General features: G+C 37.1%; 1 protein-coding gene across 1 annotated transcript in view; it reads left to right on the top strand.

Annotated features, from left to right (window-relative positions):
• The window catches only part of CNTN5 (contactin 5), a 1,653,888-nt gene that overhangs the window by 164,053 nt on the left and 1,463,189 nt on the right, over positions 1-26,646 (top strand). The gene's annotated exons all lie outside the window — the stretch shown is intronic.

Genomic DNA, 26,646 nt, shown 5'->3' with positions numbered 1-26,646 from the left:
TCTGTAAGAAACAGCCTTAAAAACTCATTTTTAAAAGTTGCATAGATGTTATTGAAAACACTGTCCACCACAGTTCTATAAAAGCCAAGTGAAAACTTTCCTTTAGAATTAATCACTTTAAAGTTTTTGTATCTCTGAAGCATCAACATGTTTTTCTTTTCTATTAACTGAAAAGCATGTGACAGGTTTGTGAATCTTTTTGTTTTGATTGTCAGAAGGTTCACAGCCAAATTTAAGGAGAAATTTTAAATATCAGAAAGTAAATTAAAGGTTGAGAAATATTTTATATCTCAATCTTAGCTTTCTGCTACTTATATTCTCTGTGGTTCAGTCATTTCTAAAATATTTTATTAAATTTGATAACATTTCTACAAGCTGACTCACAAGTTAGTATTAAAAGGCAAGAGACAGAACAGTCTTATGGACTCTGTGGGAGAGGGAGAGGGTGGGAAGGTTTGGGAGAATGGCATTGAAACATGTAAAATATCATGTATGAAACGAGATGCCAGTCCAGGTTCGATGCACGATACTGGATGCTTGGGGCTAGTGCACTGGGATGACCCAGAGGGATGGTATGGGGAGGGAGGAGGGAGGATGGTTCAGGATGGGGAACACACATATACCTGTGGTGGATTCGTTTTGATATTTGGCAAAACTAATACAATTATGTAAAGTTTAAAAATAAAATAAAATTTAAAAAAATAAAAAAAAATAAAAGGCAAGAGACAGATCAACATGCAGGTAAATAGCTATATTTTGTATTAGGTAAATTATGAAGGTAAGTTGACTAGTCCTAGAATGTTGTATAAAAAGTAAGAGTTATACAGATGTTTGTTATTGTTATAAGTGGCTCATTTGGACAGCACTTAGAGTGATCTACCCTGTTACCATTTCTGTTTCAACTATAAATACATCCACAAAATTTATCACTTTATGTAAGTTAAACTTTAGTTGCTATGATACTTGAGAATTAATTACTTCTGAAATTGGGAACACAAATCTCATATAAGGTAAAACCAAAATAAGAATTTCTGTTGCTCTCTTTATAGTGGTTAATTCTCAAATAAACTCAGTTATGGATAGAGTTTTGTGACACCATGGTATGGAAAAACTTATGTGTTTATTCACTTTATAATTAACACAAGGTAAACAAACACCTTAAATATTTAGATCCAGTATATCTTCATTATGATTCTAACCCTACTCAACTGTATGTCAAATCCATCTCTCTTATAATGGATTGTAGTCCATCATAATATATTTTGATATAATTATAATGCAATGAAGATTGAATATTAAAAAGTATATTGTGATATCCACAACCTAGAGTTTAAAAATAGATCTGGTACAAGAGATAATTTTTATAAATTTATTCTTATCAAGTATTTGTTATAGGAAACTACTACTATAAGTCATGGCTAGATATTATGAGTAAATCATAACCACTTTTGATAAGAAAATGAAACAGAAATGATGTATATACTTATAGTTAGCCTCAAGAGTAATCTCTGAATATGTTTATGCTGATACTTGGAAAAGAACTAGTGCTCCTAGAATTTCTACACTGTTTAATATTTGTGGCTTGGAGAGGCATGCTGTTGTTAAGTCACTTCAGTTGTGTCCAACTCTGTGCGACACCATAGACAGCAGCCCAGCAGGCTCGCCTGTCCCTGGGATTCCCCAGGCAAGACACGAGTGGGTTGCCATTTCCTTCTCCATGGAGAGGCATAGAAAAGTATAAATATAGGGACATGTAAAATATAATATACTTATTTTATATGTATATCTATTTCCATATATAATATGTAATTTTTTGAGATAACTCATTTCAAAACACAAGGATGAAACTAAAAGGAACAAGATCAAAGAGTGTGTTGGTGTAATATAAACTATATATCATTATTAAGGAACATAAAGGCCTTTGCAAGTATTTGATCTACTGAGAGAAGGAAAAGAAGACTTTGGGTACTACTTTGGCAATGCCCTGGTTGGAGTGATGGCCCAAGGTAAGACAGTAATAAGGAGTAAAGAGAAAGAAGGAGAAAGAGAAGAAGACAGAAAAGAAAAAAGAGAGGAAAAAGCGGGAGATATTTTGTGTACAGTTGAATTAATTCAAACATTTATAGGTAGATTGAATTTTCATAATTTTAACAGTGTAAAATCGTATCTCCATATATTTGGATTAAGTTATACAGAATCTTCATCTGGAAGATAATGTACAAAACTAGGTTAATGTAATGTGCAAAGACAAGAGCATAATTGGTATTGGTTCAAGTATACAAATAATTGAAGAAACATCCTATAAATATTTAGAATAGGTAATTGGGTAATTTGTCAAGAAAGATAAGTTGCATATTGTGTAATGAAATTAATAGTAAGGGGGTGGTTTTGTATTTGGAATAAGGATTTTCCAAGTAATAACTGGTAATACTTATAGCACTTATTATATGCCATTGTCCTGTTTTAGTATATCAACTAAGTATCTCAACAATCATCTGAAGTAGTTCTAATAGCATTCCTATTTGCATGTAAAGAAAATAAGTCTCAGAGAGCGTAAGTGTATTTCCTAAGGTCACACATAGAGTATATTTTAAAAGGCGGAGTTTGGTGCCTCACCTAAAGGTAGGTTGGGTCTGGATTTTTGTTATTTAACACTATGAAGATACATTTGTTGTTGTTCAGTCACTAAGTTATGTGTGACTCTTTGCAATCCCATGGACTGCAACATGCCAGGCTTCCCCGTCTTTCACTCTCTTCTTGAGTTTGCTCAAACTCATGTCCCTTGCGTCAGTGATGCTATCCAACCATCTCATCATCTGTTGCACCTTTCTCCTTCTGCCCTCAATCTTTTCCAGCATGAGGGTCTAAGGTATAAAAGATTAAAAAGACAAGAAATACAACAGCTTGATAAACTGAAGAGTAGAGTTATTATGGTCGTGGTTTAGGAATGAGCATATTCTTGTTTTGTGTTGTAGTTTGGGAAAATATTCCAAAAGTTTGAATAATTGAATGACAAAAGAAGCTAGCTAATCAGTGACTATGAGCTTATGGAGAATTGGGCGCATGCTTTATTCTTGGTATCTCCACATCTTAACAGTGTGGTGTACAGTAGGAATTCAGTAACAGGTTACTGAATGAAGAGAGTTTAAGAAAGGCTGAAGCAAATAAGATTTGGAAATACCAAGAAATCTGATAACTTTAAGGGTAAATATTTACATTAAAACTTTTGTGAAAATAATACTCCCATATTGAGAGTAATTGTAAATAATTAGATAATATAACTTTGGGAAAATGCAGAATATTGCAGTACTGTTAAAAAGGAAACATCGAGAAAGGGACTTGAGAGATGATCGATATATTCAATGTCTAAAACCTGCAGATGAACAGATGACACTTAGAAGAAATTCTGACTAAGGAAAAGAAAAGTAAACCCAAACCTAAATGTAAACAATGTAATACAGACAAAAATTAAATATACTAACAGGTAGCAATAAATCAAAAAGTAAGCATAGATACAGTAATTCTTTTTAAAATTTTCCCATTTGCAATGCATTTCTTGCAATAAGAGCACTGGTCTAGTTTCTGAACTTGGGAGTTGTAGTCAAACCCAGAAGCAGGCTAGCATAGTATGACAGGTGGTCTACTGATCTTGTAATCTACAGGGTGTGACCTTGGGAAAAATCACTTTAGGTCTCAAGGGTTTGGATTCTTGATGTTTTAAATGAGTAAATTGTATTAGGTTATCTGTAATGGGGGTTCTAGTCCTGAGATTTATTACAATGTATTAGAAGTAACAGATTCCCAGTTTGACAGGCATACTCTAGATCATTACCATGTAAAGCATGTACTAAAGAGAACATAATGAATATCTTTTTTTTTTTTTTTTGAGAAAGGAAAGGTACAGAGGGAAAAATAATGTTTACAGAAGTATATAATTCTAGGTTTAAAAATAGAAAAGGAAAACTTTTTTGTTTTCTGTTGCAAATGATTTATAAGCCATTAAATAAGGCTGAGGAGATGCACATTCAATTTTACTTTATTCCTTAATTCAAAGGAGACTGCAGGTTTCCAGCAGCTGCCACATTAGCGTTTTGTAGGCACATGTACAGGCTTGAACTGTTTTTAAAATCCTTTTTTCTCAGTGCTGATTAGTCAGTGATCATGAAATCGTAGTGTTGGTACCAGCAAAATAAAAAGAATGTCATGTCAATTTACAGCATTAGAAATGCATTTCTAAATTAAATGGAAAAATATGCTAATACAATATTAATGCTTCAACTTTAAAGATAGAAAAGTCAACACCTACAGGAGTTATGGGTTACATTATTATCATTAACATGGCTGCATCACATACAAAATATATATTAGGCTTTTTTCCATGTAGCTTGCAGTCCAATATATTATGTATCGAGCTTAATTGTAATGGCTATATTAGAGGAATTGTAGCTTATATTTCATGAGTTTGTACTTCATGTTTGCATTCTTAACTTTATCTAAAATTTTATTTTATAGATATAATATGCCACACATGATTAATATACTAATAAATAAGCAGCATAATATTCTAGGTCATGTGTAGCATTTATTAATACATGGATAGTGGTGTCAAAATTTGTTTATGGACACAAGGCCAAGTTGTTTGCTACTAAAAAGCTTTAGTTATCTAGTTTAGCTCTGTAGATTGCATATATTAGTTCCTTACATCCTTTCTGTCTTTAACAGTCTTTATCTGACCAGTTAGTTCCTTCCCCTTCACGGGTTATTCAGCTACTTCCCTGTGTCCTGTGTCCCTTATTCCAGTTCTGTCTTAAGGACCTTTCATCATTAAAACTAACCTGCTCTGAGTCCCTATTAATTTTAATTTTATAACGAATGAATTCTTCACTGTGTTGAAATAGACAGGACATACAAGTCTCCTGAAGAAGGAAATGGCAATCCACTCCAGCACTCTTGCCTGGAAAATCCCATGGACAGAGGAACCTGATAGGCTACAGTCCATGGGGTCGCAAAGAGCCAGACAAGATTGAGTGACTTCACTTTCACAAGTCTCCTGAAATGCTTAAAACAAAGTTATCCAGACTACTCGAGGACTTTTGGAAATGGTTTCTAGGAATACACAATTTTTTTTTTTTTAAAGCTATTCATGTGGTTCTGTTGGATTTCTTTTTGCTTATGGTTTCTTGAGAAATCTGTATGCGGTCAAGAAGCAACAGTTAGAACTGGACATGGAACAACAGACTGGTTCCAATCTGGAAAGGGGTATGTCAAGGCTGTATATTGTCACCCTGCTGATTCAACTTATATTCAGAGTACATCATGAGAAATGCTGGACTGGATGAAGTACAAGCTGGAATCAAGATTGCTGGGAGACATAACAATAACCTCAGATATGCAGATGGCACCACCCTTATGGCAGAAAGCAAAGAAGAACTAAAGAGCCTCTTGGTGAAAGTGAAAGAGGAGAGTGAAAAAGTTGGCTTAAAACACAACATTCAGGAAATGAAGATCATGACATCTGGTCCCATCTGGTGATAGATGGGACCAGCAAATAGATAGGGAAACAGTGACAGACTTTATTTTGGGGGGCTCCAAAATCACTTCAGATGGTGACTGCAGCCATGAAATTAAAAGACATTTACTCCTTGGAAGAAAATTTATGACCAACCTAGACAGCATATCAAAAAACAGAAACATTACTTTGCCAACTAAAGGTCTGTCTAGTCAAAGCTGTGGTTTTTCCAGTAGCCATGTATGGATGTGAGAGTCAGACTGTAAAGAAAGCTGAGTGCTGAAGAATTGATGCTTTTGAACTGTGGTGTTGGAAAAGACTCTTGAGAGTCCCTTGGACTGTAAGGAGACCCAGTCAGTCCATCCTAAAGGAAATCAGTCCTGAATATTCATTGGAAGGACTGATGCTGATGCTGAAACTCCAGTACTTTAGCCACCTGAAGCAAAGAACTGACTAATTTGAAAAGACTGTGATTCTGGGAAAGATTGAAGGCAGGAAAAGGGGACAACAGAGGATGAGATGGTTGGATGGCATCACCAACTCAATGGACATGATTCTGAGTGAATTCCGGGAGCTGATGATGGATAGGGAAGCCTGGCATGCTGCAGTCCATGGGGTCACTAAGAGTCGGAGATGACTGAGTGTCTGAACTGAACTGATGGTTTCTAAGTTAGTTTTTCATTACTATTATTTCCATTATAACTGTTAATGATAAGTAATGATAATATGTTACCTGTTTTTAGTTACATTACCATTTCTGAAACACATTCAATATTTTTAATCTCAGAGAAAGAATAGTTGAAAATTTTACGCAGAAGCAATGGAATGTTTCTCCAGAGTTAACTTCAGAAACTAGGTTAATGCACGTGTGCCTGACTCCTATTGAAATTCCTAAAATAGACCAATTTAATTTAAAGCCAGAACAATATCCATTACAGAAGTTCATGGCAATAAATACAGAAAGGTGATTTGATGCACATTTGTGCATCCTCCTATGCAGGAAGCAGTTATGGTGGGAAGCAGTGCGTCTAAAACTTGCGATAACAGTTCAAGTTCTGCCATGGTGGCTAAGTAATCATTGAAAATTGCAAAGATTCAGTTTTCTTATATAGAAAAATGTAACAACTATACTAATTTCTGATTAAGTGCTAAGAGGACGAAAGGAGGCTATATTAAAATGATAATTTAATTCAAACTATAGTTGACTTTTGAATAAGGAGGGTTTGAACCGTGCAGGTCCACTTATATGTGGATTTTTAAAAGTTAATTTGTTTTAATCAGAGGATCATTGCTTTATAATATTGTGGTGGTTTTTGCCATACATCAACATGAATCACCCACAGGTCACATGTGTCTCTATATCTTGAACCCCACTCCCACCTCCCTCCTCACCCCATCCCTTTGGGTTGTCCCAGAGCACTGGCTTTGAGTTCCCTGCTTCATGCATCAAGCTTGCCCTAGTCATCTATTTTACGTATGGTTTCAGTGCTGTTCTCTCAAATCATCTGACCCTTGCCTTCTCCTACATAGTGCAAAAGTCTGTTCGTTATATCTGTGTCTCTTTTGCTGCCTTGCATATAGGAATGTTGTTACCATCTTTCTAAGTTTCATATATATGCCTTCATATTCAGTATTGGTGTATCTATTTCTGACTTACTTCACTCTGTATAATAGGCTCCAGTTTCGTCCACATCATTATAACTGACTCAAATGTGCTCTTTTTAGAGCTGTGTAATATTCCCTTCTGTAATATGTACCATACTTCCTTATCCATTCATCTGCCGATGGACATCTAGATTGCTTCCATGCCCTAGCTATTGTAAACAGTACTTCAATGAACATTGGGGTACATGTGTCTATTACAATTCTGATTTCTAGAAAGCAAATCTGTTTGCTAGAATTTTGTTAAGGATTTTTGCATCTGTGTTCATCAGTGATATTGGCCTGTAGTTTTCTTTTTTTGTTTTTTTTGTGACATCTTTGTCTGGTTTTGGTATCAGGGTGATGGTGGCCTTATGGAATGACTTTGAAAGTTTGCCCTCCTCTTTAGTTTTCTGGAAGAGTTTGAGTAGGTTCAGTGTTAGCTCTTCTCTAAATTTTTGGTAGTACTCACCTGTGAAGCCATCTGGTACTGAGCATTTGTTTGTTAGAAGATATTTGGTTATGGTTTTGATTTCTATGCTTGTGAATTATCTCTTCAGATTTTCTGTTTCTTCCTGGTTCGATTTTGGAAGGTTATACTTTTATAAGAACTTGCCCATTTCTTCAAAATTGTCCATTTTATTGACATATGGTTGCTCATAGTAGTCTCTTATGACCTTTTGTATTTCTGTGTTGTCTGTTGTGATTTCTTCATGTTCGTTTCTAATTTTATTGATTTGATTCTTTTTCCCTTTTTTTCTTGATGAGTCTTGCTAATGGTTTGTCTATTTTATTTATATTCTCAAAGAACAAGCTTATAGTTTTGTTGATCTTTGCTATAGTCTTCTTTGTTTCTTTTTCATATATATCTGCTCTGATTTTTATGATTTCTTTCCTTCTACTTATTACTTTGTGGTTCTTCTATTCTCTTTCTAGTTGCTTCAGGTGTAAAGTTAGTTTGTTTATGTAATGTTTCTCTTGTTTCGTGAGGTAGGCTTGAATTGCTATGAACTTGCCTCTTAGCGCTGCTTTGTACTAAATCCCGTAGGTTTGGGGTTGTCATATTTTCATTTTTATTTGTTTCTATGCATATTTTGATTTTTTTTAATTTCTTCCATGATGTGTTGGTTATTCAGAAGCATACTGTTTAGCCTCCATATGTTTGTGATTTTATAGTTTTTTTTCTTTTTTCCTGTTAGTTGATATATAATCTTGCTGCATTTTGATCAGAAAAGATGCTTGAAATGATTTCAGTGTTTTTTTTGTCTTTTCCTTTCTTTCATTCTTTTTTTTTTTTTTTAATTTAACAAGGCTAGATTTGTGGCCCACGATGTGATGTATCCTGGAGATTGCTCTGAGTGCACTTGAGAAAAAAGTGAAATCCATTGTTTTTTGGGTGAAATGCCCTGTAGATATCTATTAAGTCTAACTGGTCCATTGTATCATTTAAAGCTTGTGATTCCTTGCTAATTTTCTATTTGGTTGATGTATCCATAGGTGTGAGTGGGGTATTAAAGTCCACCACAATTATTGTGTTACTGTTTATTTCTCTTTCATACTTGTTAGCACTGAGGTGCTAATATTAGTATTAGTATTGAGGTGCTCCTATGTTGGGTGCATACATATTTGTAATTGTTATATCTTCTTTTATTGATCCCTTGATCATTATGTAGGGTCATTCTTTGTCTCTTAACATGGTCTTTATTTCAAAGTCTATTTTATCTGATATGACTATAGCTACTCCTGCTTTCTTTTGGTCTCCGATTGCATGAATATCTCTTTCTAGCCCCTCACATTCAGTCTATGTGTATCCCTAATTTTGAGATAGGTCTCTTGTAAGCAGCATATGTAGCGGTTTTGTTTTTGTATCCATTTGGCTATGCTTGATCTTTTGGCTGGCACATTTAACCCATTAATAAATTTATTTATTTCCATTAGTAAATAATGTAAAATGTATTTACATTAATAAATGTAATTAATTATATATAAGGAAATTATTGATAAGTGTGATCCCTTTACCATTTACTTTGTTGTTCTGGGTTTGTTTTTATAAACTTTTTCTGCATTTCCTCTCTAGAGAAGATCCTTTAGCATTTGTTGAAGGGATGGTTTCATGGTGCTGAATTCACTCAGCTTTTGCATATCTGTAAAGCTTTTTATTTCTCCTTTATATATTTATGAGATCTTTGCTGGGTAATCTTCATTGTAGGTTTTTCTTTTTCATCACTTTAAATATGTCCTGCCATTCCTTTTTGGCTTGAATAGGTTCTATTGAAAGATCTGTCTTTGTGCCGGTACCATACTGTCTTGATGACTGTGGCTTTGTAATAGAGCCTGAAGTCATGCAGGTTGATTCCTCCAGTTCCATTCTTCTTTCTCAAGATTTCTCTGGCTATTCGAGGATTTTTGTATTTCCATACAAATTGTGAAATTATTTGTTCTAGCTCTGTGAAAAATACCGCTGGTAGCTTGATAGGGATTGCATTGAATCTATAGATTGCTTTAGGTAGTATACTCATTTTCGCTATATTGATTCTTCTGATCCATGAACATGGTATATTTCCCCATCTATTGGTGTCCTCTTTGATTTCTTTCACCATTGTTTTATAGTTTTCTATATATAGGTCTTAAGTTTCTTTAGGTATATATATTCTTAAGTATTTTATTCATTTCCTTGCAATGGTGAATGGAAAGAATGAAACTAGAAACACTTTCTAACACCATACACAAAAATAAACTCAAAATGGATTAAAGATCCTAACGTAAGTCCAGAACTATAAAACTCTTAGAGTAGAACATAGGCAAAACAGTCTCCGACATACATCACAGCAGGATCCTCTATGGCCCACCTCCAAGAATATTGGAAATAAAAGCAAAAATAAACAAATGGATCTAATTAAATTAAAAGCTTTGCACAACAAAAGAAACTATAAGCAAGGTGAAAAGACAGCCTTCAGAATGGGAGAAAATAATAGCAATGAAGCAACTGACAACTAATCTCAAAAATATACAACCAACTCCTGCAGCTCAACTCCAGAAAAATAAATGACCCAATCAAAAAATGGGCCAAATAACTAAACAGACATTTCTCCAAATAAGACATACAGATGGCTAACTAACACATGAAAAGATGCTCAACATCACTCATTATCAGAGAAATGCAAATCAAAACCACAACGAAGTACAATTTCACACCAGTCAGAATGTGATCCAAAAGTCTACAAGCAGTAAATGCTGGAGAGGGTGTGGAGAAAAGGGAACCCTCTTACACTGTTGGTGGGAATGCAAACTAGTACAGCCACTATGGAGAACAGTGTGGAGATTCCTTAAAAAACTGGAAATAGAACTGCCTTATGATCCAGCAATCCCACTGCTGGGCATACACACTGAGGAAACCAGAAGGGAAAGAGACACGTGTACCCCAATGTTCATCGCAGCACTGTTTATAATAGCCAGGACATGGAAGCAACCTAGATGTCCATCAGCAGATGAATGGACAAGAAAGCAGTGGCACATATACACAATGGAGTATTACTCAGCCATTAAAAAGAATACATTTGAATCAGTTCTAATGAGGTGGATGAAACTGGAGCCTATTACACAGGGTGAAGTAAGCCAGAAAGTAAAACACCAATACAGTATACTAACACATATATATGGCATTTAGAAAGATGGTAATGACAACCCTGTATGCAAGACAGGAAAAGAGACACAGATGTATAGAACAGTCTTTTGGACTCTGTGGGAGAGGGAGCGGGGGGATGATTTGGGAGAATGGCATTAAAACATGTGTAACATTATATAAGAAATGAATCGCCAGTCTAGGTTTGATGCAGGATACAAGAAGCTTGACGCTGGTGCACTGGGATGACCCAGAGGGATGGTATGGGGAGGGAGGTGGGAGGAGGGTTCAGGATGGGGAACTCTTGTACACCCGTGGTGGATAGATGATGATGTATGACAAAACCAATACAATATTGTAAAGTAAAAATAAATAATAATAAAATAATAAAATTTAAAAAAAGAAAGATCTGCTGTTATCTTTATGGGGATCCCCTTGTATATTATTTGTTGTTTTTCCTTTGCTGCTTTTAATATTTGCTCTTTGTGTTTAATTGTTTTTACTTTGCTTAATATGTATCTTATGCTGCTTAACCTTGTGTTTGTGCTGTTTGGGACTTTGGTATTTTGGAGTTGGCTGGCTATTTCCTTCCCCATTTTAGGGACGTTTTCGACTATTATCTCTTCAAGTATTTTCTCATGCCCTCCCTTTTTGTCTTCTTCTGGGACACCTATGGTTTGAATGTCGGGGCATTTAACATTGTCCCAGAAGTGTCTGAGGCTGTCCTCATTTCTTTTTTATTCTTTCCTCTCTACTTCATCTATTTCCACTATTTTATCTTTTACCTCACTTATCCTCTCTTCTGCCTCAGTTATTCTACTGTTTATTCCCTCCAGAGTGTTTTTAATCTCAGTTATTGCATTGCTCATTATTAATTGACCCTTCTTTATTTCTGATAGATCCTTGGTAAACATTTCTTGCATCTTCTCAATCCTTGTCTCTAGTATATTTTTCTGTAACTCCATTTTGTTTTCATGATTTTGGATCATCTTTACTATTATTATTCTGAATTCTTATTCAGGTAGACTCCCTATCTCCTCCTCTTTCATTTGGTTTGGTGGAATTTTATCATGTTTCTTCACCTGCTGAATATTTCTCTGCCTTTTCATTTTGTTTAGATTGATGTGTTGGGGCGCCCTTTCTGCAGGCTGGAAGGTTGTGTTTCCTCTTAATTGTGGAATCTGCTCCCTGTGAGTTGGACCAGTGCCTTGTCAAGGTTTCCTGGTTGGGGGAAATTGTGTTGGTGTCCTGGTGGGTGGAGCTGGATCTCTTCTCCCTGGAGTACAATGAAGAGTCTAGTACTGAGTTTTGTAGTGTCTATGGGCTTGGTATGGCTTTGGGCAGCACATCTTTTAAAGTTCAGGGATGTTTCCTTTTTTTTCTGGAGAATTAGCATGGTGTGTCTTGTACTGGAACTTGTTGGCTCTTAGGTGGAACTTGATATCTGTCTAGGTATGGAGACTTTTGGGCGGGCTCTTGTCTGTTAGTGTTCCCTGGAGTCAGGTGTTCTCTGATGTTCTGGAGTTGAGCTTCCTGCCTCTGGGTTTTGGTCCTCTTCTTACAGTATGCCCAAGACTTCTCCATCTATACAGTGCAGAAGATAAAACCCCTAGTTTAATGTGGAAACAACTCTCTACAACCAGGAACACCCAGAGGGATTCACAGAGTTAGATAGTGAATAGAAGAGGGATGAGGAAGATAGAAGTGACCAGGAGGACAAAATGGAGAGTCAAAAGGGGAGAGAGCAATGAAGCCAGTGATCAAATCCCTAAGTGCTCTACACAGCCAGGAATACCCAGAGAGATTCATAGAGTTATGTAGAGAAGAGAGAGGAAGGAGAGGTGAAATAGAGGAGAAAAGGGAGAATCAAAGGGGAGAGAGCAATAAAGCCAGAATTAAATTCCTAAGTGAAAATGGATACTGAAGATTAGAGTCTTAAATGTACAAAATTGATAGCAAATATGAAAAAGTAAAGTTCAAAAACTTAAAATAGAGGTTAGATTCTCAAAAATACCATATAAAGATACAACAAAATTGATCACAAAAATTAAAACTATATATTTATGCAAATTGTTTTTTAAAATAGGATTTTTTAAAGAAAGGTAATAGTAGGCTATAAAAATGAAAGTTAAGGACATAATAAAGAACTAAATTTTTTTAAAAGTGGTAATAGTAAAAATATATATAAGGATTTCTCTGCAGGTGTTGTGGTTAGTGTCGGGTTAATTCAGTGTCAGATAGTGCTTGTTCTGGCTTGTACTTGTTCTCAAGGTTTATAGTTGCCCCTCAAAAAATGCATAGTCTGGGCATTAACTGCATGGTTTTAATCTGTTGCACCTGTCACTTCAGGGGCACTTCTCCCTTCTTTGTTTACTTTGGCTTTCCTATGTCTCTTCTTCAGGTCTCTTCAATGTCTAATTTCCACCCTGACGTGAGTGGATAAGGTGGCCACTTACTTAGGCTCACTTGTTCAGTTGTGCTCTGGAGAGGGAGGGATGCTACAAACAAATACCACTGGCATGTGTGGGGAGTGCCTTCAGTGGACTGGTTTGTCACAGCCCAAGGTGGCGTTTATTTCCCAGGTCCACACTGCTCAGGCTCCAGGGTGCTCCACAACAGCACTATCTCAAGAGAGCCCTGCATTTCATGCCCTTCTCGCTGCTCACATTCTCCGGTGCTCTGCAGGGGCATAGAGCCAGATGGCCTGTGCATTTTGTGCCCTTCCCTGGTTCAGGCAACTCAGGTGAACGAGTGCTTTGTGAGCATGCTGTCCCAGTTGGGCCGGGCGTCTTATGCCCCTCCCTGGTCCCGGCTGCTTGGTTTCCCAGGTGCACTGTGAGGGCACAGTCCCAGGTGTGCAGTGTGTCTCCTATGGGGAGCTGATCTCAGGCTGTGACACTCCTGGTAGGTGTGAACCATCCAGGATCCCAGGAAGACATGGTTAGCAACTGGTAACTTGGTCAGTTTGATGAAAGGTGGGGACAAGATTGCAACAGCCCCTTGCCTTCCGGCTCTGGCTTTTGCACACCTGCCTCTGTCTCTGGGGAAGGAGGACTCTAAATGGGAGCAAACTTGCTCTCCTTTGTTTTTGGCTAGGGCACAACCCTTTGTTCTGTGAGCGCACCTGGAGTCTCCATGCAGCCTTAGACCCTTTTGCAGGTTAGATTTTTTTTTTTTTTTTTGGGGGGGGGGGTCGTGGTCTCTGCCAATCCCACGGTTTGGGTTGCTATGTCATGTTAGCCCCCTCACATTGTCTTCAGTACATTCAAGCCCAGTCCTTACCCTACAGACTGACAATATAGGCTGTGCCTCCCTACTGAGGCCCCACTTATTGCTGGTGGATGTGAGCATCTGAGCTGCTTCTCTGCTGGTAGTTGTGGTTAGGCACATATTCTGTGTGTGTGTGTGTGTGTGTGTGTGTGTGTGTGTATTTCTTTTTTTTCCCCAGTTATGTTGTTCTCTGAGATTTCAAAGTTCCCTACTGACGTGCCTGTGAGAGGGTTTCCTATTGTGTGAAAACTTTTCCTCCTTCAAGACTTCCTCCCCAGGACAGGTCTCCATCCCTAAATCCTTTGCCTCTGTTTTCATCTTTTATATTTTCTACCTTCTTTCGAAGAGATCGGGCTGCCTCTGGATGCCTGGTGTCCTCCACCAGTGTTCAGAACTTGTTTTGTGAAAGTTGTTCCACATTCAAATGATCTTTTGATTAATTTGTAGGGGAGAAAGTAGTCTCCCCTTCCTATTCCTCCACTATCTTGGAACTGCCCTGGGTTTTTTTTTTTTTTTTTTTTTTTGTATTAAATACTATAGTCCTACATAATCTGAGGTTGGTTGAACCCATGGATGCAGAACTGCACACAGAATGACGTATATAGAGGGCAAACTCTAAGTCATATGCAAAATTTAAACTGTGCATTGTTGAAGAGCCTTCTGCATTTATAAAACTATCAATGTGGGTGGGGATAAATTTAAACATGTTGCTGTTCAATCGCTAAGTCATAAATATAAGATTTCTTTTTTTGTTTAGTAAGTTTGTTTTGAAAGTGCTAAAGAAGTAGTTTTATCTGATTAAGAACAAAGAGTCCTGTCTAGGGAAATTTACTGGAGAAGAGTCAGGAACCATATGCTGGATGAGGGTCCTGGATGATGAAGAGGGAGTTCAGGCCACAAGTCTTAAGAAAGATTGAATAAAAGTTGCCTTTCTTCTTTCTGCTAGAGAACTTGGCAGGCCAGAAGATATCTTCAGATAGGTGACTTGGCAATTTACTTTTGGATAAAACAATTCCAAAGGAGTCAGATGTAGTTTTGACATAGATTATTTAAGGACTCTTTCTCAGCAATACTAAATTTTTCAGGGCAAGGAAGTGGAAGCTAGGAGAACTAGAGCTACTCTATAGTTTTAGAATCATAAATGGAGTGGGGGTGAACGTGACAACTCTATTACATTAGTTATACTATTATTATTTATTTTTATAATTAGTTTTATAATTTTTATAATAATTATTTATAATTAGTATAATTATTATACTATTAGTAGAAATTATTTCAAGGCTTAGAATTTTAGTTTGTTTGACTTCAGTGTAGTTTACCATTGCTGCATACACTATTATCTGAAGTCTGTTGCTCTGGCAAGTAGTTCTTTTCCCTGCAGAACAGTGTTTACCTCACTACCAGGTGGTTTCCTTGATCTTGGAAGGTTCCCAGTGATTTTTATTTGCTAAACCCCATCGTAAGTTCTTGTATTTTCCATCAAAGAGCAGCTTTGATACAATGTCTCACTATTTTATTTTTCAGTTCTTTTGGAAATCACCTTGGAAAAATCAAGGCTTTTTCCTTCTATTCCAGACCTTATAAGGCTCAGTCTTTAGACCATGTCTTCTCTCTGTGTTACCTCACTGCATTGTTTTCTTTAATATATTTTTCTATTGAAATATAGTTGATTTAAAGACTGCTTTAAAAATATTGAATATAGTTGATTTACAACACTGTATTACTTTCTGCTGTATCACAAAGTGTATCAGTTCTACATAGGATGACCCTCCCATTGATAGTCCAGAATTCTCCCTAAATTTGAGATGTCTATATTTAGTTTCCTGTGTAAATTTGTATATTCAATTTGCCTCACTGCTTGGATGTACAATAGGCATCTCAACTTTGGTGCTTTAGTCTCTAAGTCGTGTCCAACTCTTGGGACCCCATGGACTGTAGCCTGCCAGGCTTCTCTGTAGTATTCTCCAGGCAAGAATACTAGAGTGGGTTGCCATTTCCTTCTCCAGGGGTTCTTTCTGAACCAGGAATTGAAACCAGGTCTCCTGCATTGGAGGGAGATTCTTTACCGACTGAGCTATGAGGGAGCATTAAAATGTCCAAAATCAAAGTCATAATCTTTTTGCCAGGTTTGCACATCCTTCTGGCTTGCCTTGCCCATCTGTATAATGCTGGCTCCACAATTCCTGTTGTGAGTTCCACAGGCCAAAAACCTTGGAGTCATTATTGATGCCTCTTTGTCTTATATGCCATTTTCAGTCTGTGAGCAAAATGTTATGGCACTATATTGAAAAATGTTTAGAATCTGATAGCTTCCCACTACCTCCATTACTATAACTTTTGACTAAGTCCCACTATTTCTCTGCATTTTTGCAGTAATGCATGCATGCTAAGTCACTTCAGTTGTGTCCAACTCTTTGGAACCCTATGGACATTAGCCCACCATGCTCTTCTGTCTGTGGGGATTCTCCAGGCAGGAAGAATACTGGAGTGGATTGCCACTGAAGAGTTTAAACAGAAGAGAATGGAATCTGATTTGGGATTACTAGATAGGTGTGGCAGGTAGGCCAGTGTTGGAAGCTCAGGATAAATTAGAAGTTTATCTGCTTAAACTCTTCAGCACTTTCCAACATTTCTTAGAGTAAAGGCTCTCATAATAGTTTACAGAGCTTGACAAGATCTTGGTTATATGTCCATTGTGACCAAAACTTCGGCTTCCTGTCCACTATCTAGCTGTTTATTTTATAATAGCAGTGACATTTCTGCTGTAAATAAATCCAGGGACAAGTCAAGGATCTAACCCAGTTCCCTAGTACCATGTCTAGAATATCATACTAATAATACTGCATGGAAACCTACCCCTTCATGTATTTTCAAGCTTTCTTGCAATACTACCTTATCAGTGAAAGCTGAAGACATTACTAAAATAGTATCTTCACCATCAGTACTCCTTGTCCCTTCCCTGCTTATTTTCCCTTGACACTTTTCATCATCTGACTCCCTAAAACTTTTGCTTATTTGTCGATTTTATGTCTCTTTCCACCACTCCATTCTATAAGGGCTATATAGTGTCATCAAGTAGAATAGTACCCGACACATGGTAGATACCCAATACATACTTTTTGAAATAAAGACTCAAATAATTAATTGAAATACAATAGTATTATCATATCTAAAATAAAAGGAGTAGAAAAGCCAAAACACAGATTCTTTTTATTTCTTTGAAAATCACCATTATGTGCTTCTTTTTAAGTAAAATCTTTTTTTTCTCACACAAAAGCTTAATGTTAAGTATGCATGTAAGTATGTCAGAGAAGTTGGAATAGAGTGTGTGATATCAGTACAGTGAATCACACTGAAGAGCTGGACTGGTAAGTGGGTTACATGTCCAGAGCATGTACCTAACCCTGGAGAAGAGGGAAAGTTGTATGTATAAGTGGTGAAGAAATTGTCCTCAGTTACTAGATTTTAGCCTGTGTAGAGCCAGGAGGCCTGAGGCCTATTCCTCATGAAATAAATAAAAGTACAGGATATTACACAAGTAAAAAAGATGAATTTAGAAAAAGTAATGTGATATATAATGTACATAGAACAGAAAACTAAAGATATTAAAACATTAAAAATCTGTGAGTTGTTCAGGAACCTAGATCAACATCAAAAGCAGCATCAGCAGGTAATGTCAACTTCTTAGGGAACTTGATGGAAACAGGCCATGTTCTTAAATTGGAATGGCTGATCAGGGGTAACGATCAGAAAGAATTTTTAAGTTTAGGTGATATAATGTATTAAACACTGTTTATCAGGTAATTGTATATGAAGTAAGCAGGACAGAAGGAAAATAGCAGATGAGAGAGATAAACTTGGTAATTGAAATATTAAATAGGCACAACTGGCAACTTTAAAAAAACTACCAAATCTAGAACCAGGAAAAGTGAGTAATATTAATAAAAATTACGCTTAAACACAGAATTAATTTGAATGATACATTATCTTAAAAAAATGTATTTAGGATGCTTTTAGAGTATATTTTGGTCATTCATTCTTAATTATTTCTTTGTAACTGTCAGATAATTTAAAATTCATTAGAAATGTATACTGTGTGTCATGGAACACTTTTATCTTCCTGTTATTAATTTTATCTGTTTGAAAAATGAATGGTTCATAATAGTCAATTATTTCAGTTGTAATAGTATGTTTTTTTTTAATGTATATAAAAATCCTAGACATCTGAAATATGTATTTTGGTGTAGGGAAAAGAAATCCATTTCACATACATGTATTTAATGCCAAAAATGTACCAGTATTGAAACTAAATTTATAAGATGAAATGATATGACATTAATTATATGGATATATGTATATAATATGCTTTATAAATGTATATATATATTTTTTTCTGTGTGTATATACCAAAAATATACATATATTATATATGATAAATTATTTTCCTTCTTATAGAATACATACAAATGTATGCGTGCCTTCATATAACAAATGTTAATTACATTAATACACTACACATAAAAGTAAAATATAACTGCTGCTGCTAAGTCAGTTCAGTCGTGTCCGACTCTGTGCGACCCCACAGATGGCAGCCCACCAGAATCTGCCATCCCTGGGATTCCCCAGGCAAGAACACCGGAGTGGGTTGTCATTTCCTTCTCCAGTGCATAAAAGTGAAAGGTGAAAGTGAAGTAGCTCAGTCATGCCCGACCCTCAGCGACCCCATGGACTGCAGCCTTCCAGGCTCCTCCGTCCATGGGATTTTCCAGGCAAGAGTACTAGCTTTACGTAATTTCGGGGGCTTCCCTGGTGGCTCAGATGGTAAAGCATCTGCCTGCAATGCAGAGACCTGGGTTCGATCCCTGGTTTGGGAAAATCCCTTGGAGAAGGAAATGGCAACCCACTCCAGTATTCTTGCCTGGAAAATCTCATGGTCAGAGGAGCCTGATAGGTTATGGTTCATGGGGTCACAAAGAGTTGGACACGACTAAGTGACTCCAGATGGTGATTGCAGCCATGAAATTAAAAGATGCTTACTCCTAGCAAGGAAAGTTATGACCAACCTAGATAGCATATTCAAAAGCAGAGACATTACTTTGCCAACAAAAGTCCGTCTAGTCAAGGCTATGGTTTTTCCACTGGTCATGTATGGATGTGAGAGTTGGACTGTGAAGAAAGCTGAGTGCCAAAGAACTGATGCTGTTGAACTGTGTGTGGTGTTGGAGAAGACTCTTGAAAGTCCCTTGGACTGCAAGGAGATCCAACCAGTCCATTCTGAAGGAGATCAGTCCTGGGATTTCTTTGGAGGGAATGATGCTGAAGCTGAAACTCCAGGACTTTGGCCACCTCATGCGAAGAGTTGACTCATTGGAAATGACTCTGATGCTGGGAGGGATTGGGGGCAGGAGGAGAAGGGGATGACAGAGGATGAGATGGCTGGATGGCATCACCAACTCGATGGATGTGAGTCTGAGTGAACTCCGGGAGTTGGTGATGGACAGGGAGGCCTGGGGTGCTGCGATTTATGGGGTCGCAAAGAGTCGGACACAACTGAGCAACTGAACTGAACTGAACTGAAGCGACTTCACTTTCACTTTTACTTTACCTAATTTCTATAGTTATTTCTAAAAAGTTGATGTAATTTTACAATTGAATTTGCACCACTCCTGCAGCGCAGGATTTAATATAATCTTTATGCCCAAAGCTGTGATCAAAGGGCTATATAGAATTTACTTTGTAATTTTTTCATTTGATTTAAAGATTCACAGCACAGTAATTCCAATAACTCACACATTTACCTCAGGTTGGGTGCTTCTCACTTTGGGTTTTATCCTCATGTTGACACATTCTCCTTGAGACAGAAATGCAGTAAATATTTTTACAGCCAGATACAATTTGGAAGTGTTGGTGTTTTTTCTTTGTATGTCCATAGTTATGTGTGTCCTTTAGTGTTGAGGTGTGAATTTAAATAGCACTCAGATCCTTAAAAAATTGGAAGTTGATCAATATTCTTATTCAGTTATAGTTATTATATTTGGTTACTATATTCAAAAAATTATAATCTCTCTATAATATCTTCTTGAACCTTATCTTTCATTAAAGGTGCCCTTACCTTTAAGTAGTGATAAACTCTTTTGATTAGTAATTACTTACGCTTTGAAGTGCAGGTACATTGCTTTTATTCCACATTAATTTTTCAGTATTTCATACTATTATCTTGAAAATGGAGCCTTTGTTACAACAAAGTATATGTAAAGTGGCAAATTCAAGTAAATGCCACTTTCATTATTTTGTCACAAAACTACTTGATAATGAAGTGGATTGAAGCACCATTGAATTCTGTACCTCACAGTTATGCTCTACAGGAACCCTTTGGTCATTAAAATAATAATTTGCTGTTAAGATTCTTTTGGGGATTGCTGGCAACGTGGCTTCAAACACAGACATTTTTCAGTGACAGTTCACTAATAAATTATGGATACAAATGCAGCTACTCAAACCAAGTAACATCTTACTGGAGCACAACAGGGCAGTGATGGTGATTCCTGTGTCAGAGCATCATAGGATTTTGTCTTGCACTGTGTCTAGACCCATTCCATACTCTGGATGTCATCCAACAGTTGGGGTTCTGGAACAGAGGGAATGAAAATTCAGACATAAAGTTTACCTTTTCATAGGTTTCAATATTTAAAGTAAGTGGGCTGCATTATTTAATCATCAAATCATGTGTTTGCCAAGAGAGGTGCCACAACTTGCCTCAGTAATAGTAACCTATTACAAAAGAAAGTGGTGACATATATTCTAAAATGTAATTTCTGTGATTGAGTTTAACTTGTGGCTCAGACTGTAAAGTCTCTTCCTGCAGTGCAAGAGACCTGGGTTTGATCCCTGGGTCTGATCAAACGCTTCTCCTGGGTTTGATCCCCTGGAGAAGGAAATAGTAACTTACTCTGGTATTCTTGCCTAGAGAATCCCATGGACAGAGGAGCCTGGAAGGTTACGGTCCAGGGGATTGCAAAGAGCTGGACACAACTGAGCAACTTACACTTATCTATTAAAAAGTAACCGTAGCATTCAAAGTACACTATTCAGTTCAGTTAAGTTAGGTTGCTCAGTCATGTCTGACTTAAAAACCATATGAAACACAACACACCAGGCCTCCCCATCCGTCACTAACTTCCAGAGTCCACCCAAACCCATGTCCATTGAGTCGGTGATGCATTCCAACCATCTCATCTTCTGTCGTCCCCTTCTCCTCCTGCCCTCAATCTTTCCCAGCATCAGGGTCTTTTCCAATGAGTCAGCACTTCGCATTAGGTGGCCAAAGTATTGGAGTTTCAGCTTCAACATCAGTCCTTCCAATGAACATCTAGGACTGATCTCCTTTAGGAGGGACTGGTTGGATCTCCTTGCAGGCCAAGGGACTCTCAAGAGCCCTCTCGAACACCACAGTCCAAAAGGATCAATTCTTCGGTGCTCAGCTTTCTTCACAGTCCAACTCTCACATCCATACATGTCCAGTGGAAAAACCATAGCCTTGACTAGATAGACCTTTGTTGGCAAAGTAATATCTATGCCTTTTATTATGTTGTCTAGGTTGGTCATAACTTTCCTTCCAAGGAGTAAGCGTCTTTTAATTTCATGGATGCAATCACCATCTGCAGTGATTTTGGAGCCCAGAAAAATAAAGTCAGCGACTGTTTCCACTGTTTCCCCCTTTATCTGCCATGAAGTGAATGCGTGATCTTAGTTTTCTGAATGTTGAGCTTTAAGCCAACATTTTCACTCTCTTCTTTCACTTTTATCAGGAGGCTCTTTAGTTCTTCTTCACCTTCTGCCATAAGGGTGGTGTCATCTGCATGTCTGAGGTTATTGGTATTTCTCCTGGCAATATTGATTCCAGCTTGTGCTTCCTCCACTTCAGTGTTTCTCATGATGTACTCTGCATATAAGTTAAATAAGCAGGGTGACAGTATACAGAGTTGACATACTCCTTTTCCTATTTGGAACCAGTCTGTTGTTCCATGTCCAGTTATAACTGTTCCTGACCTGCATACAGGTTTCTCGAGAGCCAGATCGGGTGGTCTGGTATTCCCATCTCTCAGAATTTTCCACAACTTATTGTGATCCACACAGTCAAAGGCTTTGGCATAGTCAATAAAGCAAAAATAGATGTTTTTATGGGTCTCTCTCTCTCTTTTTTTTTTTTTTTTTTTTTGATGATCCAGCAGATGTTGGCAATTTGATCTCAGGTTCCTCTTCCTTTTCTAAAACCAGCTTGAAAATCTGGAAGTTCACGGTTCCAGTATTACTGAAGCCTGGCTTGGAGAATTTTAAGCATTACCTTACTAGTGTGTGAGATGAGTGCAATTGTGTGGTAGTTGCCTTTCTTTGGGATTGGAATGAAAACTGACCTTTTCCAGTCCTGTAGCCACTGCTGCATTTTCCATATTTGCTGGAATGTTGAGTGTAGCACTTTCACAGCATCATCTTTCAGGATTTGAAATAGCTTATCTGGAATTCCATCACCTCCACTAGGTATGTTTGTAGTGATGCTTCCTAAGGCCCACTTGACTTCATATTCCAGGATGTCTGGCTCTAGGTGAGTGATCACACCATCGTGATTATCTGGGTCATGAAGATCTTTTTTGTACAGTTCTGTGTATTCTTGCCGCCTCTTCTTAATATCTTCTGCTTCTGTTAGGTCCCTACCATTTCTGTCCTTTATCGGGCCCATCTTTGCATGAAATGTTCCCTTGGTATCTCTAATTTTCTTGAAGAGCTCTCTAGTCTTTCCCACTCTATTGTTTTCCTTTATTTCTTTGCATTGAGCGCTGAGGAAGGCTTTCTCATCTCTCCTTGCTATTCTTTGGAACTCTGTGCTCAAATGGATATATCTTTCCTTTTCTCCTTTGCTTTTTGCTTCTCATCTTTTCACAGCTATTTGTAAGGCCTCCTCAGACAGCCATTTTGCTTTTTTGCATTTGTTTTTCTTGAGGATGGTCTTGATTCCTGTCTCCTGTACAATGTCATGAACCTCCATCCATAGTTCATCAGACACTCTGTCTATCAGATCTAGGCCCTTATATCTGTTTCTCACTTCCACCATATAGTCATAAGGGATTTGATTTAGGTCATACCTGAATGCTCTAGTGGTTTTCTCCAGTTTCTTCAATTTCAATCTGAATTTGTCAATAAGGTGTTCATGGTCTGAAACACAGTCACTCCCGATCTTGCTTTTGCTGACCCAAAATGGATGGCTCATGGTGGAGAGGTCTGACAGGATGTGGTCCACTGGAGAAGGGAATAGCAAACCACTTCAGTATTCTTCCCCTGAGAACCCCATGAACAGTATGAAAAGGCAAAAAGATAGGACACTGAAAGATGAACTCCCTAGGTCAATAGGTGCCCAGTATGCTACTGGAGATCAGTAGAGAAATAACTCCAGAAAGAATGAAGGGATGGAGCCAAAGGAAAAACAACACCCAGGTGTGAATGAGACTGATGACAGAAGCAAGATTTGATGCTGTAAAGAGCAATATTGCACAGGAACCTGGAATGTTAGGTCCATGAATCAAGGCAAATTGGAAGTGGTCAAACAGGAGATGACAAGAGTGAACATTGACATTCTAGGAATCAGTGAACTAAGATGGACTGGAATTGGTGAATTTAACTCAGATGACCATTATATCTAGTAGTGTGGCCAGGAATCCCTTATAAGAAATGGAGTAGCCATCATAGTCAACAGAAGAGTCCGAAATTCAGCACTTGGATGCAGTCTCAAAAACGACAGAATGATCTATGTTCGTTTCCAAGGCAAGCCATTCAATATCACAGTAATCCAAGTTTATGCCCCGACCAGTAACACTGAAGAAGCTGAAGTTGAACGGTTCTATGAAGACCTACAAGACCTTTTAGAACTAACACCCGAAAAAGATGTTGTTTTCAGTATAGGGGACTGGAGTGCAAAAGTAGGAAGTCAAGAAACACCTGGAGTAACAGGCAAATTTGGCCTGGGCGTACAGAATGAAGCAGGGAAAAGGCTAATAGAGTTCTGCCAAGAGAACGCACTTGTCATATCAAACACCCTCTTCCAACAACACAGGAGAAGACTCTACACATGGACATCACCAGATGGTCAACACTGAAATCAGGTTGATTATATCCTTTGCCGCCAAAGATGGAGAAGCTCTTTACAGTCAGCAAAAACAAGTACACTATTTGTGAAGTGGAAAAAAAAATATATATATATATGTATAAGATGATATTAGGAAGCATTAACTTCACCTTACCTATAGTAGTTTACCACTACATTTGGGATCAAGGCTTTCTTATTTATACATATATATATATAATTATCTGTAACAGTGTCTGCAATGTAGTAGATACTCCATGTTTTATTTAGTTCGTGACTGCTTAGACTCCTACTTAACCAATGTCCTTATGCAGTTAGCATTATTAATATTAGTTTCTATATTCAAAACATTGTAATTTTCCATAATATCTACCTCAACCTAATCTTTCACTAATGATGTTCTCAGATACTTAGATTCAAGACAGAGATTTTTGCATCAACTTCTCTCATCTTTCTGGTTTTGTGGCAGTGGTGAAATTCCCTTTGACATTTTCAGTGAAAGATAAATTTGAAAAGACTACTTGAAATTTAATTCAGAAGTAGCAAGAACTCCAAATCATTACATGAAAACTGTTTGAGAAACCAGATAGAAGTTGTTCCTCTAAGTGATAGTCGTCTGAAGTTCTTCTCACCAAGATGATGATAACTATCCTTGTTTTTAAGCCGTTAATTTTTTAAGTTAGTATGTTACTCAGACCCCTGGTACATTCATCACCATTAGTCATCTGCTCCTGTCTCCTTAAAATTATCTTCCATCTTAGCATTCATGGTAGTAGTTTTCCTGGTCTTCCTCTTATGTCTGAGTATTCCCTTCTGTCTTCCTTGCTAAGTTATCTTCTTTTAACTCTAAAGTGTTTTTATTCTCCAAAGTTCCTTCCTCAGTTCTCTTATTTTCCTGTGATATCCTAGTGGCCGAGATAATTCCATCCCTCTTTTATTTCAGCTGGCACTACTATGTGGACAGCTCTGAAACTGGCTGCATGCATGCTCAGTCCTGTCCAAGGCTTTGTGACCTTATGGACTGGAGCCTGCCAGACCCCTTTAGCCCATGGGATTTTCCAGGCAAGAATACTGGAATGGGTTTGCTATTTCCTTCTCCAGGGGATCTTCCTGACCCAGAGATCAAACCTGCGTCTCCAGAGTCTCCTGCATTGGGGACAGATTCTTTACCACTGAGCCACTGAGGAAGCAGCCCTGAAACTGGCTATTCCAACCCAAATAAATAAATTCCAAATCCATATATATAATTTTCTAGTGGATATTTATTTTTTGGTTTTACATGAAATCCCTTGTCTAAAATTTAATTCAAGATCTTCACCTTAAAATTTATTTCTATTTTCAAATGGCTTAGCCACTCACTGTGTTATCTGAGTCAGTCCAAAAAAATATCATTTTCTTCCTTACTCATGTGCTTAATAGATGAGCACTTATCAGTTTTACTTAATAGTCTTTAATCTGTCTACTTTATACTCAATTTTACTGCCTTCACTATGACTTTCTTGTCTTATTATACAGTGCTCTGTTTTCCTAATATCCATTGTTTCAAACTTCTAATTTATGCTCTCTTTTAGTGTAGTGAAGTGTCTATAAAGTAAAACTGATACTTGTCACTCTCTACCTAGAATTCAAGGTAAAATTCAAAGTATTCATCTTGGGTCCAGGATTTGTTTTTCTTTGGTTTGTCTATTCTTTGTATCCTGTCCACATACCCATTGCACATTACACTAAGGCTATACTTAATTACTGAAATGCTTGAATATTCATGTTTTGTTATAAATCTGTGAATTCATTCTTGCTATTCCTTCACATGGAAGAAATCCTGCTTATACTATTTAATTTGGCCAACTTCTAGTTCTTTTTGAAAATGGACTTCTTGATAATGAAATCCAGTTCTGCTGGCCCTCTTCATCCAAGCAGCCATATTCTTCATACCCATATAGAGCCTTATCTCTATTATTATACCACTGTATATAATAGCATTTTAAAATATATCTAACTCACATCTGACATTTAAAATATTCGTATTTCATAATAAATGTTATGAAATCTTTTTTAATGAGTTATTTATGCTGTGTAATTTCACTGTTATCTGGAGGTACAAAGTTGGTATTTTAGAATAGTACACTGCCAAAGTGTTGTTCTATTTGGAAACAGTAACATAGAATTGTTGTTGTGAGATGATGGAAAATACAGTAGTTGTTTTGAGAAAAAAGCTCCAGCCCAGTGGAAGTCTAAAGAAATACATAGAAATAGAAGTAGCTAGGAGAAATAATATTTAGCACTCTAAATTAAAACCTGATGTTTTTGGAAACACACAGATAAAAACACTTTTTTTCTTTTTAGATTCTCAACAGTATGTGTGTGGTGTTTAAATAAACCCAAATTCAGTTTTAATAAATCAATCCCAGATAAAGAAACTTTCTGAAAGTAGATTAGGAAGAAATTAGATGTTTGAATATATATCTAAGG

Source organism: Bos javanicus, chromosome 15 (genome assembly GCF_032452875.1).
Source record: "Bos javanicus breed banteng chromosome 15, ARS-OSU_banteng_1.0, whole genome shotgun sequence".
In the NCBI taxonomy this organism is placed as follows: Eukaryota; Metazoa; Chordata; class Mammalia; order Artiodactyla; family Bovidae; genus Bos; species Bos javanicus.
Note: the sequence above shows the minus strand (reverse complement) of the source record. Positions and strands in the feature narration are given on the sequence as shown.